The following is a 13135-nucleotide window of genomic DNA, read 5'->3' as shown; positions in this document are numbered from 1 at the left end:
AGAGATCATCATCCTAGTTCCAAATAATAATTCGTACGGACTGAATCCCTTCAGAGAATTTCTTGGCAAGTTATTTAGACTACGTTGGACACTTATTAGATGTTTGACCCACCCAGCTCCCGAACCTAATACCTTTGCCGTTATAGATTGCTTTATGTCACGGTTTTTTCTTTCAACAATTCCGTTCCCCTCAGGGTGAAATGGACAAGAGTACCGCAATTGCACGCCCATGCTGACCATGGCCTCCTTATAAGCCCGAGAGCTAAAAGCAGGACCATTGTCCGAATGCAGCATGCCAATTGCGTATGTGCCGATAAAGACTCGCAAATCTTTTATAACAGTTCTGGCGTCAGCCGTTCGCTGGGGCCACATCCATATGAATCTCGTGCATCAGTCCACTGCAACCAAGATATATTTATAGTTACCATCCCTTTGTAAGGGACCGCAGTGGTCTAGATAAACACAGGCTAATGGTTTATCCGAGATTAGAAGGGGCGTCTGCGCTGGACGTCTCACCGTTGATACTTTCATTCTTTGACATATTTCACATTCTAGAACATAGTTCCTTGTTTGTCTTCTCATTTGTGGCCACCAGTATCTCTGTTTTAATAATGATACTGTGGCTGAGACGCCAGCATGGATAGAAGCAAGCCCTTCGTGTGCCGCTATTATTAGTCCTAACCTATGTTCCATGTTTGGAATTGCCCTATCCCCCACTCCAGGGATTCGAGCAAAAGGAACATTGTTTGCATCAGTTATGTATGAGTATTTTACTGGAAAGCCTTTAGGGAGTGGTTCTATCGAATCCTTTTCTGAAGCGCTGACAGCTTGTAATATTTCGCTGTCTATTTTTGTTTTTGACCGGGTGACGGCAGCTACGGAAGCCGTTTGCACAGCTGCCTTCGCGGCCTCATCAGCCAATGAATTCCCTGCAACGTGAACGCCATCACGTTGATGACTCAGTGTATGTATCACGTGAGTCTTTGGTAGTTCTTTTTGTAAAAGAGCTACTTGTTCCCAGAGCATTTTATGCTTGATTGTGCCACCTTTCGCATCCTTGAAACCATTCTGAAGCCAGATCTGCAAGTATTCATTATAAGACTGAACGCAATAATACGAATCGCACACTATGAGTGTGGGGAATTCTCGATCGGTATTTTCAAGCGCCATCTTGAATGCTAGTAGTTCAGCTCGCTGAGCTGTACAATCTCCTAGGGATTGTGTTTTAGTGAGGGTTGGTTTAAATTTCCCTTCGTGCCAACGACCTTTAACAATCGCGCACGCAGCACTGTAAGCTTGTTTACCCCCTACTGCGGGTTGTGCTGATCCGTCTGTATATATTATACAGCCGTAGTGATCTAGAGGCAGAATTTCGGTTGGCGGAGGACATTCAAATTCATATTGGAGAAATTCTTGTGTTTTTAAGTAGGGATCAAATTCGTACACCACGTCTGTTGCAGCAAGAGAGTTAGCCCATTGTATCCATCTCGGATGGAGTGCTTTAGCATTTGGAATGCTTGCTTTTGTTACCGCCTCTAAGGCTGGTATTGGTGTCACGATTATTATTCGTTTACCTTGTGCCAGGGCTCGTTCTTTTGCTATAGCTGTCTGTGTTGCTGTAAGAATTTTTTCCGTTGGGCTAAATTTCATTTCAGCCTTAGTGTACAAGTGTGATTTGAATGCAATTGGTACCTTTTCTCCCTCATTAGAGGTTAGGTATGTGAATCCGCATCTCCCTGGGATGACTCGAATCACAAGATTGCGTGTGTTATCACGTGTTTCTAATTTTGTTTTAATTAGCATGTCTGTTTGTAAGGATCTCAAAATTTCTGTGTGTGTTTGAGTCCAACTGGATCTTTTAAAGTCTGGTTTAATTAGATCATAAAGAGGTTTGACCCTTTCTGCGTAATTTGCAATGTATGTTCTTCCGAAATTTAGGAAGCCTAGAATTGACTGTAAGTTTTTTAGTGTTCTAGGTGCTTGGAGTACGGCACATTTCTCTAGAAAATTGTCAGCCAGGCTTTTGCCTTCACTTGATAACTCATATCCTACGTACAGGACTTTCAGATGGGCAATTCTGGACTTTTTAAAGTTGAATTTGTAACCCTCTGCAGCGAACCCAAGTATTATGGTGTTCACTCTTTTCAAGTGAGTCTCCAAGTCATCATCTGTTAAGTAAATGTCATCGACATAGGATAATGCTTCATCATCATATAGTTGTAGTAATTCTGTTACTCTCGCTGAGAATACCCCCGGGCTGTTCTTGTACCCCTGGGCTAACCGACAGAATTGTTTTTGAGTGCCATTTACTGAGAATGCAGTTAAATATCTGCTCTCTGGTGCTATGTTTTGACAAAAGAATCCATTGGAGATGTCCAAGGTTGTTTTGTATTTTTTGCGCACTATGTTATTCATTAGTGCAGCACTGTGTGAGTTTTGCACTGCAAAAGTTTTGCAACATGTGTTAAGGTGTCGGTAATCCAAAACTAGACGATATGAATTGTCTGGTTTGGAGACCGGAAACAAAGGATTGTTCATTTGTGAGGTGCAAGTTTCAATCACCCCCTGGTATTCTAGCTGATCTAGTATTTCATTTACCTGTTTATTAGCTTCTTGCTTAATTGGGTACTGCCTTTGTGCAGTTGGTTGTGATTTTAACTGGATTTTGTGAGGAGGAGAATCCTCATCCCATCCTACATGATTTTTATATAAAGCAGGTGCTAAGGCCACTGCCCACTTTCTAGCAAGTGTATATTTTTTATGAATCGGGATTTGATTCGAGAAGGCAGGCATAATTACTTCTTCGCCATGAGGGCACTCCCTGACAAACTCAGGTGGCCAGTCTTTTTCAGCTAGGAGGATGTCATAGCCCTTGGAGAGGTTATCCCAAAATAGTCCCCTTATTTTCCTAGTCTTATCTCCCTCTATACGTAATGTTATCTCGTATATCTTGTGGGGTTTGCTAACTCTGGTGTCTGCAGTTTCCACTTGAAGATATTCATTCGTGTCCACTGTCTCCAGATGATTCATAAGGACTTTGCGAGCTATGCTCACCTCTGCTGCGCTGTCTAGCATTGTCTGAGCCCACTCTCCGTTTTTCAGTTGTGTCCTCAGTATTCTCGGCATTGTTAACTACCTTGATACTGGCTACCTTCTTTTTTGGAAATTGTAATTTCTTTTTTAGTTGAGCAGGTTCCTTGTCTTTGGACTTGGCGTGCTCTTCTGATCGTCCTCTTCTTTCCGATTTCTGCGAGGAAGTCTGAAAAGATTGAGAGGGACGTGTATCAATGTCTTGATATCTATCAGGTTTTTTAATATTATCCCTATTTCTAAGGTTATATCTATTCCCAGATGGGTCACTCTGCGGTGACCTCTGTCTTCGGTTTGGAGATTTTTCTCTTCGCCTAGGAGACCTTCCTCGGGACTGGAATTTCTTTTCTTTAGGATTGGATTGTTTGTTTCCATCCCAGTTCTTTTTTGGTGAATTATTATTAAAAAATATTTTTTCTGGACTTTCAGTCAGTTGCGGTTTTACTGGTATTCCACCTAAACTATCTCTACCTAGTTCTTCATAGGATTTTTCTATGATTCTGGCAATTTCAGCTGGTTGGTCTGCTATATCTGTCTCTTTTAACCTCTGGCGGATCGCCACGTTTGCTGCTTCACCTTTTATATTGGCTAATAATATAGCCGAGACCTGCTTGAAGTCTTTCAGTAATTTCATACCAAGAGTTAAAGCTGGTTCTGGACCGTATTCATCTTGAATTTGTTTTAGCACATCTGGTATTACCGAAATGGATGGAACACCGTGCGTTTTTGTGTAGATGGAAGCAAAGACTGTACCCCAAGTGTCACAGTCCTCAATGTGTGGTGCGATTCCCATTGGGAGACATATAGTCAGTATCCTGTGTTTTTCTAATGGGGTGGTGTCAGGAAACACCGCCTCTATTTGGGTAATTTTCTGTGCCAACCAGAATGGTATTTGTTCCCGTTTAGCCGGAACTTTACCTAGGCAGGATTGGATGTTCTGTGGTGTAATTTTAATTGTGTTCCCCTGGTGAGGGGTCAGCTGTGGAAGTTTAATCGCTGGCTGAATTGTTGAAGTCCGCATTACATACTGTACTAATTGTCTATGAATTTTTAGTAATTGTTTTAGCTGTATTAACAGCTCTCCTGTAGACATCCCTTCGATGTCTGGGTGTGGTGTGTATCCGGCTAAGACCGGCCACGTTGCTCCTGGTCTACCTAAAGGACCGAGCCTGGTGATGTGATTATTGTGTTTTAGGGCGCCATCAAATAAGAGCAAATGCTCTTGGAATTTGAGTGGTACTTCCACCTCCTCGAAAGGAGTGTACTCATTAGGAGGTTCCTCTATTTTGTAATAGTGGAAGTACTTTGTTACAGCATTAGTTGCTGGAAAATGTATCCATGAATAATATACCTCTGTCTCCCGATATTCGTGTGCCTCAATTACGAATATGACTGTGCCACCTCTAGGTGTCAGTCCATTTTCTATAAGTTTTAAGGTTATAGATTTCCTTTTGGTGACCGGGATGAGTATTATATCCCCGTCCGCATTTAGTGCTGCAGTATCAGCTGCTGCTATTTCAGCTGCTAATCTAACTGCTTCTCTTTCTTCATCATTGTCTGACATTTTACTGTCAGGATGGTATTATGTTTGTTTGCAGATCAGGTTTCTTTATGGAAACAGAGATTAGATGCACAATGTTTTGGAACAGTGTATCCTTCAACGTTGACTATACCAAGAACCATACATAGGAGTTCCCTCCTGCGAGGTTTTGGAGGATATAACCTTTCACCCACTCCAGACGTCTTTGGAGTATAATGGGAAAAGGGGTCTGAGTGAGAAAGCACGACTGAGTTACTTTAAATGTCTTACGTTAGTTTTATCGCCCTTTCCAAACGCGTTGGGCGCCATGTAGTGTAGCTCCTATCTTCCCAATAGGCTCTGCGCATTGGAATAATACCTACAGCAGTAAAGGCCTAGACCAGACGTTAACTAGGTCTACTACTGTCGATACTAGACTTAATTTTTGGGTTTCCAGCTTAGCTCAGAGTTCGCTAGAAACTTTCTCGAATGTTCAAGGAGGACTTAACTTCCCTGATTAGACAAGAAGGGATTTAGTTTCTGACAACCATAGAACATGACAACTTTGCTCTCCCCTAATCAAGAGTCAATCTCGAGAGTCGTGTGAGCACAAGGCAATTATTTTACTCAGTCAGTACGTGCATTCTTAGTCTCATCAGAATGTAGAGAAAAGGAAGAGACGGGCGTGTTCAATAAAAGGTGTTATTTATTGATCAGTCTCTTTTCTCATACATGAGAAATGGATCGATATTATTGCAATACTTATAGTTAAGTAAAGTGCATACATTAAAAGCAATAGTATAAAATAATACTGTAAAAACATTGATATGGTTTCTGAGCCATATGATGTTTAAAAATGATTAAAATATATTTACATACACATATACATTTGACTAAACGTACTCAACTGGTGTTTCTAAATACGCCTACCCCGTGTACCTGACCTAAGTCTAATGCGTGGGCGGGAATAGAAAGTTACAGTTTAAGTTAAGTTTGTTTTTGCCAATTGAATAACTAAAGAATTCTCTGTGAGGGGTTATTCAGTTCTGTACCTGGAATTTAGGATGAATGAGGAATGGTATCTCTTTCTCTGGTCTCGATATTCCAGGCTGCCTGCGAGGGCTACCCGGAAGCGCCGGTGCTGGGTCTCTCGGCTTGAGATAGCAGCGCGTCTCTCAGCGCGTCAGGAAGGCGGGGCTGCTGCCAGCGGGGTCTGCTCTGCTTCTGGGCTTCGGCAAGTGTGGCTGCTCCATCTCGTCACCACGCGTGTGTTTGCATAGGGCAAGATCGGTAATATTTATACCTTAAAGGTGCCGAGATTGACGTAAGGATGGACATAGATACGTCAATAAAGATGTCATACGACTTGCTCGTTAGCACATTCTTTTACTGAAGTTCTCGGTGAAATCAAAACAATGGCCGCAGGGTTTTGCCCAGGTTGTCATAGGTTTGATTTGTTATGAGAACGTCGTATGCCTTATCAGGGGCTGGAGGAATGTCGCTTGTCTAATTAGATCTCAAGCGTTATGACCTAATCAGATAACACGTTCCTGTGCCGTAGTGTGACTGCGTCAGATAACGGTATCTGCATCATGGGGGCTTGTCTTGCCTCATGGGCTGACTGTTAGTTAACTTGATAGTTAGTTTAACCAGAACAGGGTCAGGAATAGGGGGATTGATTCAGAACCTATAGGAATACACAACATAAGTATGAGCTTTCCGGGGCCCTTCCTTTTAACATTTGATACCTCTCGCTGCTCATGGTGTGCCTCCCTCTCAGACGTCGGAGATGGTTGCCAATCTAGATCCAGATCATCATCTGATGGAGCGGGGCTTGAAGAGGAACTTCTACACACACTCCTTGATCTTTTCCTTGGTGGGGAGCTGGGAGAAAATGAATCATCAGGAGGAATGCCTTCGTCTTCCTGACATGATACCCCGGCTCCAAAGTCAATTTCCTCCTATGCCCCTACTTCTGGAAGAACAACCATTGTGGGCACTTGCACCGCTCCATGCGCCGCTACATGGGCCTCTTCACTGACCTCTACTTGCAACTCTCCATGGACCTCTCCTTCTCGGCCTTCTCCTTCTCGGCCTTCTCCTTCTCGGCCTTCTCCTTCTCGGCCTTCTCCTTCTCGGCCTTCTCCTTCTCGGCCAGCTCCTTCTCGGACAGCTCCTTCTCGGACAGCTCCTTCTCGGACAGCTCCTTGCGCATGTACTTGTGCTTGTACTAGTAGCCCATGCAGTTGTTGTTGCGGCTTTGGTTGTTGAATAGTACTTGTGAGATGAGTTACAACCTGTGTTGATGGTGTGCTGCTACTTTCTTGCGATGAGCCAACATCACTGGTCGTTGGTGATTGAACTACTAAACAGGCTACCTGTGCAGCACTCATGGTGGGCCTTTGTTTTTTCCCCCAAAATGTAGTGGTCGAGCCACCAGTCTCCTTGGTAAGTGGTGCCACTTGCTTCTTCTTCTCCTTAGTAGAGACATTTTTCTTGCAAGAGGAGCTACGGGCACCTCTTTTTGGAGCCATCTTCTTCAGATGTCGGAACAACAGGCCGCAGCAGGACTTCTTCCTGGCACTGATGCTCAACGATGATGCGGAGTTATTGACTTTGTGCACCTAAAAGCAAACGAAGACAGAAGAAGATCAGTAAATATATGTTGCATATGTAGCGCTTCAATAAATAGTTTGCAAGTAGGCATTTATGAATACACACATGCACACCACACAATATGGAAATTTCAAAATTAGGATTTGCCAAATTTTTGGGAAACAGGAATTTAACATTGATCCAAGAGAGCACACACAGAGAGGGTTATAGTTTCATGTACCACTGACTCCCCCTGGGCTAAATGGGTGAAAGCAAGGCAAAATGGGTGCAGGCCTATGGCACAAAGCTCACTGCCTGCCTTCAAAATGGCCACTTGACCCCCATCCACATGGCCAGGACCATGCCTCAAAATGGCCCCCACCAACATAGCCAGCCCCCAACCCCTACACCAAAAAGTCAAAAAAAACAACACCAATCAAATCACCACAATCCAATGCCATCCATCAAGTTTCAGAAGGTTTATGCTGCCTGCTGGTGGTTTTCTGGTGCGAAATTGCAATTTTTGCAATTTCGCGATTGCGAGATTGTTGCTTCACGACGCGAACGTGGCGAATAACCAGAAAAATCCGCGAACAGACGGATTCTGGGCCCCCTGGGCATGATAAAATCACAGCACACTGGGTGCAGGCCTATGGCACAAAGCACACAAACTGGCTTAAAAATGGCCCCTAGACCCCCACCCACACGGGACCAGGCAATAAACTGGCCCCCACCCACATAGCAAGCCCCCAACACCACCCCAAAAAGTCGTAAAACACACAAAAATCACAACAATCCAATGCCATCCATGCCCTGGCCAGAATAATGTTAAAATTAAAGAAAACAGTTGTATCATGCATGCACCCATAACTAAGCCTGGTAGTTTTCAATTCATGTGCAGAATTGTAATTTTTACAATTTCGCGAGTGCGAGATTGTTGCTGCGCGGGACGCGAGCAGTGCGAACACAGGCAAAAAAGTTTTTTAAAATCCGATTTTCGGGTAAGTTAGAGGCCCCCTGGGCATAATGAAAGCAATCGGAGCAGACTGGGTGGGCATAGGGCACAAAACACACTGCCTGACTTCAAAATGGCCGATTGACCCCATCCACATGGCCAGGACCTGCAGGACCATGCCTCAAAATGGCCTCCCACACATAGCCAGCCCCCAAACCCACCCCAAAAAGTCGAAAAACACACACAAAAATCACCACAAACAAACAACATCAACTTATCAACTTACTTGTAAATCAAATTTCTAATCAAAAAGTAATCCAAAAGGCCTCAAAGCCAAATCTCCAGCAGCATCCACAAAAAGTAATCCTTCCCAGTCAAGATCGAATTCAAAGTGGCCAGGAAATGGACTAAGCAATGGGAGGAGCTTGCTGGACAGGAAGAGGAAGTTGGAGACTGGGTCACTTCCTTCACCCCTCCCCAATTGTAATTTTTGTAATTTCGCGAGTGCGAGATTGTTGCTGCCCGCGCCGCGGCCCGCGAGCAGTGCGAACATAAGCAAAAAATCCGCCGCGCGCGGATTTGCGTATTTTCGCCACATCCGCGAGAGTTCGCGGATTGCGGATTTACCGAAAATCCGAAAAATCCACGAGCGGAACGGATTTTGCGCCCATGCTTACTTAATACGCAATATATGTGATGGAGCAAGGTTTCACTTATAAAGAGACTTGCTTGGATTCAACCCTCTTGAAATAAACTGTAATACACTAACAAACATGTTTCGTATTACTAATAATGCACCGCACGTCATTTCTAGTTTCCAGGGGAAGCTTTCCTCTGTGCTTTTTACTAACCGTAATTCGAGTGTCCTAATATGGCCGCCGCAACGCGGGAACTTTTCTGCGCATGCGTCTGTTACACTCACATGACATACTTTCTGCTTTGGTGGGAAAACTTTGCTTCTGTGCACTAGAACTAAAGATAGGTGCTCTATGTTTTCATGTGCTAATGCTTGCATTTCAGCTTTTACTAAATTGTTCCTTCTCCCTAAAACCTTACTCTGTAGTTATAACAAAATAATGGGAATAGAATAGAGATAAGTGGTATACAGTGCATTCATGTATTCTTTGTTCTAAAACTGTTCTTATTTGATTTTGCTATTAGGTCATGTTTGGACCAATCAAGTACAATGTTACTCCATCTTGAGTCCTGCGACTGCACATGAACTGCATTTTCAAGAGTCCACATGCCATGGCATTGAATCTATGCCAACGACAGTCTTTCCTGCGATGCGCCTGGGAAAGTGAACTATTGACCCACGAAAAGGAAAGAACAACTTACCAATCTTCGTATACATTGTATTTGTTATTGAAACATTTATTGTTGGGAGGAATAAAAGTGCATGGGAAAATAAAATCGTGGGAGGGAACATTAATTTTGATATTTGAATGAAATGACCTCATAACTAGTGTGGTGTGATGACCTTTCCTCGTCCTTTGATCAATCAAATTAAGGGAATACACACATTAGCAACATCAGGGGTGGTACACTGCCCTGAAAAATTGTATACTAAGGTAGGATTAGCTAGTTAGATTGTCCAACTTGTCCGAATAGCTGACCTGTCACTGACCCAACACACTCAATAGGCGATCAAGAACAGAGGTGCTGGCGGAGCACTGTCAGAAGATTCTGGAGCAAAGGTGCTGGCAGAGCACTGTGTCAGAAGAATCGATAACCCAATCGGGGTTCTGGGAAGAAGGTTGATTACCCAATCAGGGTTCCTGAAAGAGAAGATTCGCTAACCCAATCGGGGTCCAACTCTGAGGGGTGTAACGCTGGCGTTGCTCTTAGCCGAGGGTACCTGGTTCCATCCTGAATCCATCCTAATTTGATCTTCACTGGTCCGGATCTACACCTGTGCCGTCTTACTGGCATCTGAACTACAAGAAGTCCTGCCTTTTATCCCAGCCCCGTGGCCGAGGGTTGGTCTTTACACCATTGTAGGTAAATATAAAGTACATGTGGGTATGTCATTGTGCTGTTTCCCTTTTCTTACCCTTCCTATGTTTCAATACTTAAAGAAAGTCTCATAATATTTTTGCATCATCTTGCTATGATTATATTCATTCTAATTGAATGCGCTTTAATCAAATTGGTATGGACTCTGACATTTGAGGATTTACATAGATAAAGTGTTTAAATCTTTTCCGAGTCTGTGGTTATTTTAACAGTGCAAATGATTATTTACTGCCTATTTTCTTGATAACTCCCTTGATCCCTTAGGACTCTAGGTACCAGTGACTAGGATTGGTAAGTCAAACGTATAGGTCCTAAAAGGTTCAAATAAAATCCTGATTTAGCGCAGGTTTACCTGATTCAAAGTGTGTATGGTTTATGGGCCCAGGTGAGCATGGTAAAATCTCGAGCAGGTGAGCCTGCACTCTATCATATGTCTATATTAGTTGTTTGCTACAGCTTCATTATCCTGATTGTGTCTTTATAAGCCATACTATTCAAATAGACGCCTATACATTATGCTGGCTTTTCGCCTCAGCCAGTCTTGCAGATGGTCTTTCAGACATCATCTTCTTTGCAAAGCTTATTAGTGAACGATGGATTTCGATATCAAGCATTAAGGTATGCTTTTAAAGACATAACGCGGTCTGCTCATAAGCTTCTGCTTGTCAACATTCCTTAAAAGTGAGTGCACTCCTGATAATTGGAATTGCATTCAGTTTCAATGAGCACAGCTTGGGGCTTTAAGGTCAGAGACTTTATGGTATTTATATTGCACAGGAATGGCTGAGGATTAATTGAATGTAAATGTACACAGTGCAATGGAATGCATAACTTTCACTGAGAAGCCCAAGAACACCGAAGGGATATCAGAGCAATTTCTTTCGTTTTGGGAAAAGTATTTTTCATTTTCTAACATTTGTTCCCAATAGACAATTTATAATAATAATACACACCTAACAGTGAATTTTAAAGCTTAACTGAGCACCCTGGATTTGATAAGGAAAACGTTCCATTTCCAAGTCTAAATCATTATTGATGTTCTGGGTACCTTCCCTAAGGGTTGCTAAGTGGACTGCTTTGAACAAATAATTACACAAAGATAGCTAATTGGCACGTACTGCAATGTTTTAAAATATAAAAAAGGTTCTATTACATTGAGCTCAGGAGATTCAACCTTTGTTGACATGTTGCCACATTCAGACAATATGAAAAGAAAAGTCTGTACCCTGTGTTGTCAAATCCATTTGTAATTAAGGTTTCGACCTGTAAAGTGGTATTTTATGATGACCTTATCTAAAAGTTCCTGCTTCTTCAGATTACTACGTACAAGAAAACATATATGGAACTGCATTACACAAGAAAAAGAGCTGAGCACAAGTATGCACTGAGGGCCAGTTTTACTAAGCCGTTGTGCTGCCCTTGAGCAATGCAATGTGACACAAGGCAATGCAAGGGCTTAAAGGAGACTTTTCAAGCGACTCAGGAGCCTTCCTGTGTTGTTTTTTGTTACTTGAATGATGCAATTGCTGCACTGCATTAGCCTGCATGAAGCAGGAATGAATGTATGCAAGGTGGTTGTTCCCTCGCAAATCCCAAGGCACCAGTAATGCAGTGGAATTCACCGACACATCAATGCGTGATACATCGCCACGGAGTTTAAGCATCAATGGAAATGAGTCAGAATGCTGCACATTGCAAACGCAAGTGCATGCAATGCTGCTAGGCCATCGGTAGTAGAAGACCTTCCACCTAAAACACCCTGGCAAGCTCATCTAAGCTGATAAGTACTGGTACAGCGACTGGTGGCCCCAAACCCTAGGCCCATGTCCTTCCCTCAAACAAGTAATGTGCAACCTTGGAATAACAATTGACAATCATCTGTCAATGAAAAATCATGTAAACCTTGTAATAGGCATCTGTTATGGGATTTTGCGGAAACTAAGCAAAATCTTTCAATGGATTCCTATCGATTACAGAAAACTGTTGGTACAGGGGCCCATTGTAAGCATGATGGACTATGGTAATGCCTTATTAGCTTCCATAAACAAAGACCTCCACTCAAAACTTCAGATCTTGCAGAACACAGCTACTAGATTTATCTTAAATCTTCCTCCAAGTGCCCCATCAGCCTTTAGCTTGAGGATTCTTCACTGGCTCCCGGTAAAAAAAGAGAGGTTGATTCAAAATTCTATGTTTCGCCCACAAGAGCTTACATTGAACCGGACCAAGCTACTTAGCTAAGAAATTAAACTGGTATCATCCAAGCATACCACTAAGATCTAGCACCAAACATCTCCTTATGCCGCGACAAATTCGCACTGCAAGAAATGGTGGTCGATCCTTCTCTTTTCTTGCATCCGCCATTTGGATCAAGCGCCCGCCCCAGCTTCTCTCCATCTCTGATCACAAGGACTTTCAAAGGGAATTAAAAACGGGGTTATTCAACCATCAATAACGCTGTTACACCAGATCACCAGCTCATAAGGAGACTTTGCAAGCGCCATGAGGCCTTTTTCGGATTTGTGAGCTCAATAGGTTCCTTTGACTTTGGAGGAGTTGTTTTTTTTGTTAAGCATGTTTTTATTAAGTCTGCAAACCGGCTATACAATGGATAAAGAGACATATCGCTGGCCATTTAGTGTGAATCAGACAGAATGAACATAAAGTCTGAACAGCAGTAACAAAAACAAACACAGAAATAAAACAGAACAAAATCAACATGTCCACAGCTCTCGTGGCATATAGTTGTTTGTCCATATCCATATCTGGTGTTGTCATGCACTGCTGGCACGTCTATCCCTCGCACAAAAAATCCTGATGGCTCAACCCACATTCCTTCCAATCCTCCTTATGTCAATCCATAGTTCATTCATCCACCCAACTGTCCTGACTGAGCAGCATGTGCTGGTACACATGCGTGGTTCCACTATTTCCTAGTGTGTCTAAAGGTAAATATGGTC

The sequence above is a fragment of the Lissotriton helveticus genome, chromosome 8, assembly GCF_964261635.1.
Source record: "Lissotriton helveticus chromosome 8, aLisHel1.1, whole genome shotgun sequence".
NCBI lineage: Eukaryota > Metazoa > Chordata > Amphibia > Caudata > Salamandridae > Lissotriton > Lissotriton helveticus.
Note: the sequence above shows the minus strand (reverse complement) of the source record.